This window comes from Geotrypetes seraphini, chromosome 8 (genome assembly GCF_902459505.1).
Source record: "Geotrypetes seraphini chromosome 8, aGeoSer1.1, whole genome shotgun sequence".
Lineage (NCBI taxonomy): Eukaryota > Metazoa > Chordata > Amphibia > Gymnophiona > Dermophiidae > Geotrypetes > Geotrypetes seraphini.
In genome coordinates this window covers 128,610,876-128,627,409 of record NC_047091.1, presented here as the reverse complement: position 1 = coordinate 128,627,409, position 16,534 = coordinate 128,610,876, and positions in this window count along the sequence as shown.

Genomic DNA, 16,534 nt, shown 5'->3' with positions numbered 1-16,534 from the left:
AATGGACTCAAGTGTCAGACCCGTTGACTCGACACATCATAGTCACTCCTGCTCTTCGGCAGTCTCTACTTTGGTGGATGACCTCTTCGAATCTATCCAGAGGTTTGCTGTTTCACACTCCTCCTCATCAGAAGGTTCTCACAACCGATTCCTTGACCTATGCCTGGGGGGCTCATCTGGATGGGCTTCGCACTCAGGGATTCTGGACCAGTGCGGACCGCCTCCATCAGATCAATCTTCTGGAGCTCAGAGCCATCTTCTATGCTCTTCAGGCTTTTCAACATCTGCTTCACGACATGGTGGTCCTCATCCGTATAGACAACCAGGTCGCCATGTATTATGTGAACAAGCAGGGGGGCATGGGATCGGCCTCCCTCTGCCAGGAAGCTCTCAGAGTCTGGGATTGGGCAGTTCACCACAATGCCTTCCTCAAAGCTGTCTACATTCAGGGGAAGGACAATGTCTTAGCAGACAACTTGAGTCGTCTCCTCCAGCCTCACGAATGGACTCTCCATTCCAACCCCCTTCATCAGGTCTTTGCACAATGGGGGACGCCTCAAATAGACCTCTTTGCGGCTCCCCACAACTTCAAGCTGCCTCAGTTTTGCTCCAGGATCTACACTCCTCATCGCCTCGAGGCAGATGCCTTTCTGCTGGATTGGGGGAATCGATTTCTGTATGCGTTTCCTCCATTTCCTCTCATTCAAGTTGAAATCAGACCAGGCCACCATGATTCTGATAGCTCCTCGGTGGCCCAGGCAACCTTGGTTCTCCCTTCTACTTCAACTCAGCAGCAGGGACCCGGTCCTTCTCCCAGTGTTTCCTTCTCTGCTTACTCAACATCAAGGATCACTGCTTCATCCCAACCTACAGTCTCTCCACCTGACAGCTTGGTTCCTCTCAACGTAACCCCTCACCAGTTTTCTCAAGCGGTGAGGGATGTCTTAGAGGCTTCCAGGAAGCCTGCTATTCGACAATGCTACTCCCAAAAGTGGACTAGATTCTCTTCCTGGTGTATTTCCAATTCCAAAGAGCCTCAGCGTGCTTCCCTATCTTCTGTGTTGGACTATCTTCTACACCTGTCTCAGTCTGGTCTCAAGTCGACATCTATACGAGTCCACCTGAGTGCTATTGCGGCTTTCCATCAGCCTCTACATGGGAAACCTCTCTCTTCTCATCCTGTGGTTTCCAGATTTATGAAAGGACTTTTTCATGTCAATCCTCCTCTCAAACCGCCTCCAGTGGTTTGGGATCTCAATGTTGTCCTTTCTCAGCTTATGAAACCTCCTTTTGAGCCTCTGAGCAAGGCTCCACTAAGGTTTCTCACTTGGAAAGTGTTTTTTCTGGTGGCCCTCACTTCTGCTCGCAGGGTCAGTGAGCTTCAGGCCTTGGTGGCGGACCCACCTTTCACAGTATTCCATCATGACAAGGTGGTCCTCCGCACTCACCTGAAATTCCTGCCTAAAGTGGTCTCTGAATTTCACCTCAACCAATCCATTGTGCTTCCAGTGTTCTTTCCAAAGCCTCATTCTCATCCTGGAGAATCAGCTCTTCACACTCTGGACTGTAAACGTGCTTTGGCTTTCTACTTTGATCGCACCAAACCACACAGAACTGCTCCTCAACTTTTCGTCTCCTTTGATCCAAACAAGTTGGGATGACCTGTATCGAAGCGCACCATCTCCAACTGGATGGCGGCTTGTATCTCTTTCTGCTATGCCCAGGCTGGATTACCCCTTCCCTGTAAGGTCACAGCCCATAAGGTCAGAGCAATGGCAGCCTCTGTAGCCTTCCTCAGATCGATACCGATTGAGGAGATTTGTAAGGCTGCCACTTGGTCCTCGGTTCATACATTCACCTCTCATTATTGTCTGGATACTTTCTCCAGACGGGATGGACAGTTTGGCCAAACAGTGTTACAAAATTTATTCTCCTAAGTTGCCAACTCTCCCACCATCCCATTGAGGTTAGCTTGGAGGTCACCCACTAGTGAGAATACCTGCCTGCTTGTCCTGGGATAAAGCAATGTTACTTACCGTAACAGTTGTTATCCAGGGACAGCAGGCAGCTATTCTCACGTCCCACCCACCTCCCCTGGGTTGGCTTCTCTGCTAGCTACCTGAACTGAGGAGACACGCCCGGAGCATCAGGCGGGAAGGCACTGGCGCATGCGCGTTGCGGGCATCTCGAAACTTCTGAGTTTCTTCAAGCAAGACATGCTTGCAAGATATCCGTATCGGGGCTCTGTCGGATGACATCACCCACTAGTGAGAATAGCTGCCTGCTGTCCCTGGATAACAACTGTTACGGTAAGTAACATTGCTTTACCGGCAGTTGCACTGACTACCGACAGAAGCGTAAAGTTTAAGTTCGCCTGCCTCTGCTTCAAAGTACTATATGGTCTAGCCCCTAAATACATAACAGACCTTTTCACCTTCTCCACCAACAAACAAGAGAATCTCACACCTGAACTTCGTTTCCCCCCCCCCCACCCAGTCAGAGGTTGCAAACTAAAAAAACACCACAAACACCTTCTCACATCAAGCAGCATTATGGGGCAAAGACCTAAAACAATTGCTTTCGCCCTCCACTTACGAGGAATTCAGGAAGCGCCTAAAAAGACATACCTATTCCTGAAGTACCTAGACAACTGACCTGCACACCACTCTCAACGGTTTTCTTGACCTATTTCTCACTCTCTTCTGATCACTCATTTTGTACCTCTTGTAATCTTTTGTAAACCGCATAGAACTTCACAGTATTGCGGTATATAAACTGTTATTATTATTAAATACAAACTAAAGAAAATTGATTAATTTGCAAACAACTGTGTTTCAGTTGCTTTCGAAAATGATTGTAAGACAGAGAACTCGATCACAAAAAAAAAGTTTCAGTTCCTTGTCCCAGAAAGCCACCTTATAAAAAAAAGCAAAGATTGGTGGTATTTGTAATGACAGCCTTTGACAGATGGAAAAATAAAAAAGCTTGTGTGAACTGTGTGAATGCTTGGATTGAGTAGAAAAGTGGGCACCTTACCAAAGAGGACTTTGTTATAAAGGCAACCAATTAAATTTAATTCAAGCCTCCACTGGAAGCCAGTGCAATTCTCGATAGTAAGGACTCACATGATCTAACTTTTTCAATCCATAGATCAGGCGAACTGCTGCATTCTGGACTATGCACAGTCTAAGATTCTTTTGAGGACCTGCTAACTATACTATATTGCAATAGTCCAATTGGCTTAACACCAATGACTGAGCCAGTAGTTTGAACGATGCAGTGTCAAAATAGCAGTTACTTACCGTAACAGGTGTTATCCAGGGACAGCAGGCAGCTATTCTCACATGTGGGTGATGTCATCCATGGAACCCAGATGCGAACAGCCTCACAAGCAGACTTGCTTGTAGAAACCTAGAAGTTCCACGAGTGCCTTCCCGCCCAGCATAGGGTGCATCTCCTTAGTTCAGATAGCTAGCAAAGAAGCCAACCAGGGGAGGTGGGTGGGTTGTGAGAATAGCTGCCTGGTGTCCCTGGATAACATCTGATACAGTAAGTAACTACTTTATCCCAGGACAAGCAGGCAGCCTATTTGCACATGTGGGTGACCTCCAAGCTAACCAGAATGGGATGGTGGGAGTGTTGGCCATCCCGTCTGGAGAAAACATCCTGACAATAATGAAAGGTGAAAGTATGAACTGAATACCAAGTGGCAGATTTGCAAATTTCCTCAATAGGAGTAGATCTGAGGAAAGCAACTGATGCTGCCATGGCTCTGACCTTGTGTGCTGTGACTCGACTCTGTAGATGCAGTTCAGCCTGGCCATAGCAGAAAAAGATGCAAGCAGCCATCCAGTTGGAGAGGATGTGCTTAGAAATGGGATGTTCCAACTTGTTTGGATCGAAGGAGATGAAAAGTTGAGCAGATCTGTGCAGTCTGGTGCGTTCCAAGTAGAAAGTCAAAACACACTTGCAGTCTAGAGTATGAAGAGCTGTTTTTCCAGGATGAGAATGAGGTCTTGGAAAAAAACACTGGCAATACAATTGATTGATTAAAATGAAGTTCTGAAACCACTTTAGGTAAGAATTTAGGATGAGTACGGAGGACCATCTTGTCATGATGGAATACCGTGTAAGGTTGATCAGCAACTAAAGCTTGTAACTCACTAACTCATCTAGCAGAAGTGAGTGTGATGAGAAAAATTAGACTGACACGATGACAAAATTCATCACTGTCCCCGTCCTGAAACCATCTTCATGTCATTCTTTAAGGAGAGAGGGAAGAATCAGAGTATGAAAGGCCACAACCACTGACCTGCAAGCTTTGCTTTGAAGAATGCTGGTGTAGAAGGATTGAGGTTGAAATAGACACTAGAAAATGACTTGGGATTATTTCCTGTGGTTATCTGCAGGGACGGGAACGGTGATGAATTTTGTCACTGTGTCATTCTCTAAAACCACTTTCCAAGTGAGATATTTAAGATGAGCTATATCCATTGGTTCAAAAGGAGATTTCAATCGAGCAAGAAAAATATTAAGATCCCAAACCACTGGAGGTGGTTTGACATTGAAAAGTCCTTTCCTGAATTTGGAAACCACAGGCTGAGCTGAAAGGGTTTTCACCTCAATAGGCTGATGAAAAGCAGCAATTCTATTGATGAGATGGGCTCAAATGGATGTGTATTTGAGGCCTGATTGAGATAAGCGGCATAGGTAATCCAAAACTGAAGACAATAAGGTAGATTGAGGTTCCTTGTGATGAGTGGTGCACCAAGCAGAAAATCTAGTACATTTCTGGTTGTAGCATTGTCTAGAGGCAGGCTTCCTGGAAGCCTCTAAAATGTCCTGAACAGATTGGGAAAACTGTAAAGCAGTTACTTACCATAACAGGTGTCCAGGGCCAGTAGGCAGATTTTCTCACGAATAGGTGATGTCACCGACGGAGCCCGGTACGGACCACTTCAAAAGTGCATCACCACTTTAAATCCCTAAAAAGTTCACAATAGCCTGGACCACACATGCGCGAATGCCTTCCTGCCTGACATATGGTACATGGTCCCTCAGTTAAGATAAGCCAGCTAAGAAGCAAACCCAGGGAGGAGGGTGGGATGTGAGCATATCTGCCTGCTGTCCCTGGCTAACACCCATTATGGTAAGTAACTGCACTTTATCCCAGGACAATCATTCAGCATATTCTCACAAATGGGTGACCTCCAAACTAACAGAGATGGGATGGCAGGAGTGTTGGCCTAAGAAAATAAATGTTGCCGAAGTGTCCATCCTGTGTGGAGAAAGTCTCTAGCCAGTAGTGAGAAGTGAATGTATGAACTAAGGACCAGGTGGCAGCTTTACAGATTTCCTCAATCTGCATAGATCTAAGGAAAGCTACAGAAGCTGCCATAGCTCTAATGATGTGGGCTGTGACATGACTCTCCAGTGCCAGTCCAGTCTGAGCATAGCAGCAGCCAATTTGAAATTGTTCTCTTGGATACAGGATGCCCCAACTTGTTTGTATCAAAAGAAATGAAAGTTGGGGAGATGTTTGTTGTGGCTGTGTCTGGTCAATATAGTAGGCCAAAGCTTGTTTACAGTCCAAAGTATGTAAAGCAGTTTCTCCAGCCTGAGAATGAGGTTTAGGAAAAAAAGCACTGGTACAACAATTGACTGATTAAGATGAAAAGCAGCGACAACTTTTGGAAGAAACTTTGGATGTGTACGCTGAACCACCTTGTCATGAAAAACTGTGAAAGGTGGATCTGCTACTAATGCTTGTAACTCACTGTCCCTCCTGGCAGAGGTGAGAGCAATTGGAAAGACCACTTTCCAGGTCAGAAACTTGAGATGAGCTGTGGCCATTGGTTCAAAAGGTGGTTTCATCAAGCTGAAAATTACCCCATTAAGGTCCCAGATGACAGGTGGAGGGGGGGTTTAACATTGAAAAGTCCTTTCATGAATCTGGAAACCAAAAGGATGAGCAGTGAGACTGGCATGTGAAAAGCTGTAATAGCACTGAGATGAACTCTGATAGACAAGGTACCACATGAAAGACTGCTAAGGAAGCTATGGAACCACGGGGTGCAAGGGGAGGTCCACCGATGGATCAAAAACTGGCTGGCGGACAGGAAACAGAGGGTTGGAATAAAAGGCCATTACTCAGACTGGCAATGGGTCACGAGCGGAGTTCTGCAGGGGTTGGTGCTGGGACCGCTCCTGTTCAATATATTTATCAACGACCTGGAGGCGGGAACAAAATGTGAGGTTATTAAATATGCGTATGACACTAAACTATACAGCAGGGTCAAGGCCATGGAGGACTGCGAAGACCTCCAAAAAGATCTGACAACGCTGGAAGAGTGGGCCAAAAAGTGGCAAATGAGCTTCAACATAGGAAAATGCAAGGTCATGCATGTAGGGAAAAAGAACCCGATGTTCACTTACAAAATGGAATCACCTCTAGGGGTGAGTAACCTTGAAAGAGACCTGGGAGTGATGGTAGACACATCATTGAAAGCGTCAGCACAGTGCGCCACAGCCTCAAGGAAGGCGAACAGAATGTTGGGCATCATTAAGAAGGGTATCACAACCAGGACGAAGGAAGTAATCCTGCCACTGTATCGTGCAATGGTGTGCCTGCACCTGGAGTACTGTGTCCAGTACTGGTCGCCGTACCTCAAGAAGGACATGGCGGTACTTGAGAGAGTCCAGAGAAGAGCAACTAAGCTAATAAAGGGTATGGAAGACCTCTCATATACTGACAGACTGAAGAAGTTGGGGCTTTTCTCCCTGGAAAAGCGGAGACTTAGAGGAGACATGATAGAAACCTTCAAGATCATGAAGGGCATAGAAAGAGTGGACATGGACAGATTTTTCAAATTACGGGGAACCACAAGCACAAGGGGGCACTCGGAGAAACTGAAAGGGGAAAGGTTTAGAACAAACGCCAGGAAGTTCTTTTTCACTCAGAGGGTGGTGGATACATGGAACGCGCTACTGGAGGATGTGATAAGCAGAAGCACACTACAGGGCTTCAAAGAGGGTCTGGACAGGTACCTGGAGGACAAAGGGATTGAGGGGTACAGATAGGAGTAGAGGTAGGTAATAGGGATAGAATTAGAGGATCAGAGGCAGTTTCAAAATTAGTCATGGACACTGTTCAGGCAATTAGGCCTGATGGGCCGCCGCGGGAGTGGACCGCTGGGCAGGATGGACCTCTGGTCTGACTCAGCAGAGGCAACTTCTTATGTTCTTAGATGTAGATTTAAGTCCAGAGTCAGACAGATGAAGAAAATAATCCAACACCAATTCCACCGCCAAGGAAGTTGGATCGTGATGATGAAGACACCAGGAAGAAAAACAGAGTCCACTTTTGTTGGAGACATTGCCGAGTGGCTGGTTTCCTGGTTGCATCTGGAATCTTACGAACAGGCTGAAAAAGCCGGAAGGCAGATGGATTCAGCCTGAGAAACCAAGCTGTCAGGTGTAGTGATTGCAGGTGCGATTCCCGATGAGTAAGCAGAGTAGGAAATATTGGAAGAAGTATGGGCTCCCTGGAGCTGAGTTGAAGTAGAAGAGAGAACCAATGTTGTCTGGGCCACCATGGAGCAATGAGAATCATGGTAGCTGCTTCGCTCTTGACCTTGCACAAGGTTTTCAACTTGAGAGGAAATGGAGGGAATGCATATAGAAACAGGCCCGTCCAATCACGGAGAAGAAAGTCTGGAACAAAACTGGGGCCACTACTGATTGTGAGGAGCCGCAAAGAAGTCCATTTGAGGAATGCCCCATTGAGCAAATATGGATTGAAGAGTTGCAGAGTCCATTCATAAGGTTGAAGAATTCTGCCAAGGTTGTCTGCTAGGGAATTCTCCCCTTGAATGTAGACTGCCTTCAAGAACAAATTGTGAGCCGTTGCTCAAGTCCAGATTTTCTGGACTTCCTGACACAATAGGTGAGAACCCGTACCTCCTTGTTTTGTCGATGTAGTACATTGCTACTTGATTGTGCAAAGGAGGACTTGAGGGCAAAGAAGAGGATGAAAATCCTTGAGGACAAACCATCGCTCTGAGTTCTAGGAAACTGATGTGAAATTTTTGCTCCTTGGCGGTCCAAAATCCGAGTCTGCAGATCGTCCATATGAGCCCCCCCAGGCATAAGGAGATGCGTCCATCGTGATGATCTTGTGATGAGAGGATAAATGGAAAAGGAGACCTCTGGCTAGATTGGAAGAGGTCATCCTCCCGTGAAGCGACTGCAGAAGATATGTTGAGAAAAAAAAATGATCTGTCGCCGGAGCCCACTGAGAAGCGAGAGTCCATTGAGGGGTCCGACGATGTAGTCTTGCCAGTGGTGTGACATGAACATGTGGCCTAGAAGAACCATCATGTGTTTTGGCATAGATGGTTTGAAGAGGAAGTAATTGCTGACGTCTCAGACGGATGAGAGTCTGAAGATCTGATGATTGAAGGAGGTGTCCGAGTTGGGCTAGTGTAGTGATGACTTGCTGAAACTCCAACAGTCTGTGCTGAGAAAGATCTGTAGCACAGCCAGGCAGTATATCAAAGTATTTGAAATAGGTAGTAAAGATGAAATTGTAATTCAAAACTTTGGATGTCATAAAATTTAGATATAGGCAATGTCCAAACTGATCTATGGTTCTACCTTCTCTTCCAGGAGGAATGGTAGCATAGACTCTGGAAAGATTATTCTGTTTCAAAGAAGATTCCACAAGCAGGGACTGATGAGAAAGTTGAGTGTTCTCAAAGCCTTTGCAATGTACAGTTCTATACCTCGATTCCAGCTTGCCTGGAACAGCAGGAATGGAATAAGGAGTTTAGGTTCCGTTTGAAAGTCTGTGAAAGAAGCCTGTTGAGAGGGAGTTTAAGACACTCCGCAGGCGGTTAAGGCAAACTCATTTCTTCTAAATACTCCTTAGAGTACTTAGAACCAGAGTCCAATTTGAGATCCAGGTCCTCAGCCATCTGACAGAGGAAGGAGGAAAAGGATAATTGATCCGCAAGAGTATGGCCTCAAGAGGGACTCGATGACCTCCAAATGCCTCGAGTAGAGAACGAAGGCGAAGCCTCTCTGGAATATTGATATTCAAGTGATTAAACAGGTGTGGATGAGTAACTGGAAGAAACAAAACCCACAGGTTTTGCCAATGGTGTCGTCGATCGAGGTATGCCTGGATGAACGAGGCTAGTCTCAAAAAGGACCTGTGCCTGAATGAACGCCTCGATGGAGTGCCTCGACCGGCAATGAGAGTGATGTCTGGAAACAGCCAAGGTTGAGGAGACTTTGCCCTGTGCCTCAAAAAGGACAATGCCTTATGTGAGGATAAAGGGCTGGAAGCTGTAGATCGAAGATGAGACACCATAGAAGACTCAGTAGTTTGGATCAAGGTATCTTGGAGCACTCCCAAAGACTCAACTCCTTGCACAGTGTGTGTAGATTCAGCTTGAGGCACAGTCAAGGACTCGACTCCTTGTGAGACAGCTGAGTGCCCAGGCTGGACTGCAGGAGGCAGAGTTGAGACAGGAAAATGTTTGGCAAGTAATTTACCAAACTCCCACTCTAAAACAGTAAGTAGCCTGCAATTGTATATTCAAGTCTAACTGGAACACTTGCTGAAGCTAAAGGCTCAGAGGAAGATGTATGCTTCACCTTGGAGGGATGCTTCTTGGGCAGCTTAATAACTACTGCTGGAAGCATCTGCTGAGGTATCTGACTTGAGGGAAGCCCAGGAGTAGGCTCAGCCGATTTCATTGAGGACAAGGACTTTCCAAACGAGGAAGGCTTGATGAGAGTCAAAGCCAAGGTCAAGGTAGAAAGCTTAACCAAGTCAGGAGGTCGAAACCGGAGTGGGGGAATCCATTCCAAAAAATCTTCCCCACTTGGAACTCAATGACATTTAATGGCTCGAGGTTGAAGGGTATCACAGCGAACACACGACTCCAGGCAATGGTCAGGCCCCAAACACTGAAGGCACCACTGATGTGGGTCAGTGAGGGAGATCGCACGCTGGCACTGGTTACACTTCTTGAAGTCCATGATCGGCCGGAACATAGAAGGAAAAATAGCCGCAGCGAAATTGAAGCCCGCAGGCTGAGGGCATGCAGCAGGCCCCGCCATCACTCGATGAAAAACAAAGAATTTACTTTTTTTTTTAAAGACAAAAGAAAGAAATAACGACACAAATTAGTAAAAAAATAAGAGAAGGCACAAAGTCAAATTAAGTTTAGCACAGACCGTCAAAGACTGACTTCTCGTCTCCGAGGAAAAGCGCCCTACATTGGGCGGGAAAGCACTCGTGGTGTGGCAGTTGTGAAACTTCTAAGATTTCTACAAGCAAGTCTGCTTGCAAGGCTGTCAGCATCCAGGCTCCATGGATGATGTCACCCACATGTGAGAATAGGCTATCTGCTTGACCTGGGATAAAAGATCTTATACTACACATTCTCCAGAGAGCAAGGCACGCAGCCCCACTTGTTGAAGTCCCTGGATTAAGCCTGTCTAGCAGAACTCCCCTAGCTACAGTAGATTTTTTTTCCTACTAGGCATATGCAGCCACCTTGCCTCTGGAGCTCTACCCCCATAGCTGTCAAGGTTTTTTTTCCCTTTCTGACTGAAGTAGGTCATAGCTCTCCCCTTCTCCTTGCCTCGTGCCTGGAAAAAGAAAGTGTAAAGAAGAAATGAACCCAAAAACGTAAAAATAAAATTATTAAAATAAATTTAATTAAAAGAAGGGCACTGCCAACATTCTACTAAAAAAAAATAAATAAATAAAAAACACCCCAAACCAACCCCTACTGAACCAGTAGTTTGACAGATGCTGTGTCAAAATAGCAGTTACTTACTGTAGCAGTTGTTATCCAGGAACAGTAGGCAGATATTCAACAGGTGGGTGACATATTGACGGAGCCCCGCAGCGGACAGCCTCACAAGCAGACTTGCTCAAAGATCTTTTTAAGATGTTACGAGTGCTGCACTGTGCATGCGCGAGTGCCTTCCCGCCCAAATCAGGGTACACATCTCCTGTGAGGTACCTCAGTTCAGATAGCTAGCTAAGAAGCCAACCAGGGGAGGAGGGTGGGTTGTGAGAATATCTGCCTGCTGTCCCTGGATAACAACTGTTACGGTAAGTAACTGTGCTTTTGTCCCAGGACAAGCAGGCAGCATATTCTCAACAGGTGGGTGACCTCCAAGCTAAGCATAATGGGATGGAGGGAGAGTTGGTAATTTAAGAAAAGAGATTTTGTAAATAGACTGGCCATCCCTTCTGGAGAAAGTATCCAGACAGTAATGAAGAGGTAAATGTATGAACCGAGGACCAAGTGGCAGCCTTGCAGATTTCCTCAATAGGAGTTGATCTGAGGAAAGCTACAGACGCCACCATTGCTCCAACTCTGTGGCCTGTGACTCGACCCTGCAGAGGGAGACCAACCAGAGCTTAGCAGAAAGAGATGCAAGCAGCCATCCAGTTGGATATGGTTCGCTTCGAGACAGGATGCCCCAACTTATTTTGCTCGAAGGAGATGAAAAGTTGTGGGGCTGTTCTGGGAGGTTGAGTACATTGCAAGTAGAAAGCCAAGGTACGTTTACAGTCCAGTATGGCACCCCACTTTTCCAGGGTCCAAATGCTTTGGAAAAAAAATACTGGAAGAACAATAGATTGATGTGAAATTCTGAAACAACTTTTAGTCAAGAATTTTGGATGAGTATGGAGGACCACTTCATCATGGTGGAAAACTGTGAAAGGTGGATCCGCAACCAAAGCTTGTAAGTCACTGACTCTTCGAGCAGACGTGAGGACAATCAGAAAAACCACTTCCAAGTAAGATACTCGAGATGAGCCTTATCAATTAGTTCAAATGGAGGCTTCATCAATTGAGCCAGGACAACATTGAGATCCCCAGACCACTGGAGGTGATTTGAGCGGTGGATGAACATTAAAAAGTCCTTTCATGAAGCAAGAAACCACAGGATGTGCAGACAAGGGTTTCCCCATCAAGAGGCTGTTGGAAAGCAGCAATCACACTGAGATGGACTTGGATAGATGTAGACTGGAGTCCAGATTGTGATAAGTGAAGTAAAGGAGGTAGACATTGGCTCCATATGGCGAGTAGAACACCAAGCAGAAAATCTAGTCCATTTTTGACCGTAACACTGCCTAGTGGATGGCTTTCTGGAAGCTACCAAAATGTCCTGTACAGATTGAGAAAACTGTAGAATCAGTTAGGTTGAAAGGTACCAAGCTGTTAAGTGTAGAGACTGCAGATTGGGATGAAGTAAGGACCCCTAAGTAAGCAGAGAGGGAAAAACTGGTAGAAGCAGAGGCTCCCTGGCGCTGAATTGAAGTAGAAGGTAGTACCACTGTTGTCTGAGGCACCAAGGAGCTATCAGAATCATGGTGGCAGATTGCGACTTGAGCTTGACAAGTCTTGAGAATGGAGGGAAGGCATACAGAAATTGACCCGTCCAGTCCAGGAGTAAAGCATCTGCCTCGAGACGCTGGTGAGAGTATATCCGGCAGCAGAACTGAGGCAGCTTGTTGTTGAAGGGAGACGCAAAGAGGTCTATCCATGGGGTCCCCCATTGAGCAAACACCTTACGTAGAGGTGAGGAATTGAGTGTCCATTCGTGAGGTTGCAGAAGACGACTCAATTTGTTCACCAGGCAGTTGTGCTGACCTTGAATGTATACAGCTCTAATGAAGATGTTTTGATGGATTGCCCAATCCCACAGCTGCAGAGCTTCTTGACAAAGGGAGTGAAATCCCATACCTCCCCGTTGCCATAGTACATGGCGACTTGGTTGTCCGTCCGGCCAAGGACTATGTTGTTGTGAAGAAGGTGTTGAAAAGCTTAGAGAGCATTGAAAATTGCTCAGAGTTCCAAAAGATTGATGTGACAAAGATGGCCTCCCCATGCGTAGGTTGAAGAGTCTGTTGTGAGAACCTTTTGATGAGGGAAAGATTGGAAGAGAGCATCCACCATTGGATAGACTGTCTCAACAAAAGGAGTTACTGTAATTTGTTGAGAAATCAGGTTGGTAGCTTGTTGCCACTGAAATGCCAGGGTCCACTGATGTATGCGAAGGTGAAGTCTGGCAAAGGAGTCATGTGAACTGTAGAAGCCATGTGATCGAGTAGAATCATCATTTGTCTCGCTGAAATTGATGCGAGATGAGACACTTGATGGCAAAGGCGAATGAGAGCATCTTGGAGTGGTCGAGGCAGGAACGCTCCGAGCTGGACAGTGTCCAGAATGGCCCTGATAAACTGAAGAGAGTGAGAAGGGTTCAACTGGGATTTTGGAAAGTTGATTTCAAACCCCAGACATTGGAGGAACATAATAGTCTGTCAGGTCGTTGCAATAACCCCTTGTTGAGAGGGGGCTTTGAAGAGCCAGTTGTCCAGGTATGGAAAAACTTGTGAAGTCTTGAGTATGGAGAGCTGCAGCCACCACCAGACACTTCATGAAGACTCTGGGGATGAGAAGAGTCCAAAAGGAAGAACTCTGTATTGTAGATGAAAATTCCCCACCCGAAATCTTAAATACTTGCGAGAGGCTGGATGAATCGGGATACGAGTGTAAGCCTCTTTGAGATCCAGAGAGCACAGCCAATCTCCCTGATTTATCAGGGAATACAAAGTTGGTAAAGAAAGCATCTGAAACTTCTTTGACTAGAAATTAGTTGAGGGCTCTGTGGTCCAGAAGGTCGCAAATCCCCCGTCTTCTTTCGGACTAGAAAATAACAGGAATAAGGGAACCTCCTCAACAGCTCGAAGAGCCTGAGCTTCCTGAAGAAGGGGAAGTTGCGACAAATTGGAAGGATACTCTTGGAGGGTGATCTGGAGGCACCTGAAGAAAGTGAAGTGAGTATCCCTCCCGAAGGATGGTGAGAACCCAGAGATCTGAGGTGATCATCTCCCACTGGTGATAAAAATGGTGAAGACGATCTCCTATGGGCAGAAGAGAAATCTGATGGAGGGAGGGAATGTCAAAAAAAGACTGAGCTGGTTTAGCCGCAGCAGGAGTCTGAATTTTCTGCAGTCATCTAGGCAGAGGCCTGAAGAAAGCTGGTGTCGTTTTGAGGATTAAAAATATGGTGGATGCTTGTATGGGCAAGTAGGAAGAGTCTTAGGCTTCGGCCAAATCAAAGAAGCAAAAGAACGCTAATGTTCAGAGAGGCGCTTTGTAGCAGCTTCAATGGAATAAAAAAGTTCATTTCCCTGGCAAGGCAAGTTCACTAGACGGTCCTGCAAATTGGTATCCATATCAACAATGCGGAGCCAAGCGAGGCAATGCATGGCTACTGCAAAAGCAGAAACTCTGGAAGAGTGCTCAAAGGCATCGTATGTGGCTTGCAGCATGAAGAGTCTAAGTTGACAGTTCAAATAATCTGTTTGAATTCTGGAAGCCACTGTTCCCTCAAGAGCTGGATAAAAAAAATAAAAAATTAGGCATTATTTTGAGGAAGTGATTAAAATAAGCAGTGAAAGTGTAATTGTAATTGAGAATTCTGTTAGCCATCGTAGAATTTTGATATAGCCTATGGCCAAACTTGTCCATGATACAGCCCTCCCTGCCCGGAAGGACTGCAGCGTAGAGCTTAGATGGTTGAGCTTTCTTTAATGAAGATTCCACAACCAAGGACTGGTGAGACAATTGAGATTTCTCAAATCCCTTACAAAGTACGGTGCTATACCTGGATTCCAGCTTAGATGGAATGGCTGTAATGGAATAAAGAGTTTCCATATTCCTGAAGAAAATTTGCCTTAAAACAGGAGTCATAGGAAGCCTCAAGGTCTCCTTGGTGGATGAGGCAACTCCATGTTGGCCAAGTACTCAGGAGTGTACTTGGAATCAGAGTGGAGATCCAGCTGAAGAGCTTTCCCCATGTCAGATAAATTTCGCAAATGAGGCAGACTTCGAGGCAGAAGAACCCTCAGGAGAAGGAGAGCGAGACTTAGGAGCCACTGAATAGGAAGAAGCCTCTCTGGAATATTGAGAACGAGGCTCAGAATCCAGCCACATAGTCACCGAAGAAGCTCCACTACCTATGACAGGAGGAGTCTGAGAGTGTGCTTGCGCTCAAGAAGCCTCGATGGCGAAATCCCCAGGGTCCGAGGAACAGAGTGGGTCGAGGCAGGAGGAGAAGGCTCCCTCGGAAGCCGTCGTGATGGAGGAGTCTTCGACCTGGATGGACTTTGAGGAGAAACAGCTGTTGTGAAAGCTTTAAGACCCCTACATTTAGGTTTTTTAGGAGTCTTGACAGCCTTTGATAAACGAGGCATAGAAGACTCAGTATCTGGAGGAGGAGAGGTCTTCTGCTTGAGAAAAGACTCCCGACTGCGCTTGGAAGGAAGATGCCTCAAGCGAGGTTCAGGAGACTGTGTCCCAGGAGAAGGCGAAGAGTCACTGGATGATAAGTGACGAGACTTCCGAGGCTTGCCTCCTGTTTGAAGCGCCTCGAGGTGCTTCAAACAGGAGGCTCAGGCTGGCTCGTAGGAAGCAGGGTCGTGGCCAGGAGGAGCTGAGCCATGATCGAGGAAATCTGAGTGGTCAGAATGGCTTTCATCATATCCTTGAACATAGGCATCGAGACGAAGGGATCAGGTCTCGAAGGTGCAGCAGTACGCTCCAAAGAGGTGACCTCAAGGATGATTATTCCCTATGTTTGGAGGCACGCTTAGCTAGAGGTCTCGAAGAGGCTGGCAGGACTGTAGGCACGGCCTGGGATGCCCGAGACTCTGGAGGCTTCTTAGGAAGGGTACCTGAAGGAGAAACAGGATACTTACCCACAGATGAAGACTTAGAAGGGACTGCAGGTGAGGCCTTCGAGACCAAAGTTGTCAAGGTCGAGGCAACCACGGGTGTTGGGGTTGAGGTCTTGGAAGTCAAGGCTGTCCCCGAAGCCGAGACCCTCTCAGACTGCTCCATAGTGCTAAATAGTTGAAGAATTTTAGCACGGCGTCTTAAGGGCAGCACAGCACGATCAAGTGTCAGGGCAATGTTCAGGACCCAGGCAAACAATACATCAATGATGAGGGTCGGTGAGAGAGAGAAATTACCTTGCCGCAATGGCTACACTTTTTGAAACCGGTAAGAGGCAGGGACATAGAAAAAATAAAGACCGATGAAAGAATGAGGTTCAGCGGCCAGGCCTAGGCCGAAAGACCACCGGCCAAAAACAAACAAGAAATTTTTTTTTTTTAAAGAGACACGTGGGCACAACGACTGAGAAAAATAACAAAGCCGCGATGCAAGAAGGCAACAAAGTAGCTGCAGAGCTGAAGTGAAGAGGACTTCTCGGCTCCGCGGAAAACGTTGAACTGAGGTACCTCTCAGCAGACGGGCGGGAAGGCACTCGTGCAGTGCAGCACTCGTAAGCTCTTAAAAGGTCTTCAAGCAAGTCTGCTTGTGAGGCTGTCTGCTGTGGGGCTCCGTCTGCAATATCACCCACCTGTTGAGAATATGCTGCCTGCTTGTCCTGGGATAAAAGATCTTAAGCAATTTCCACAGAGTATAGAAGA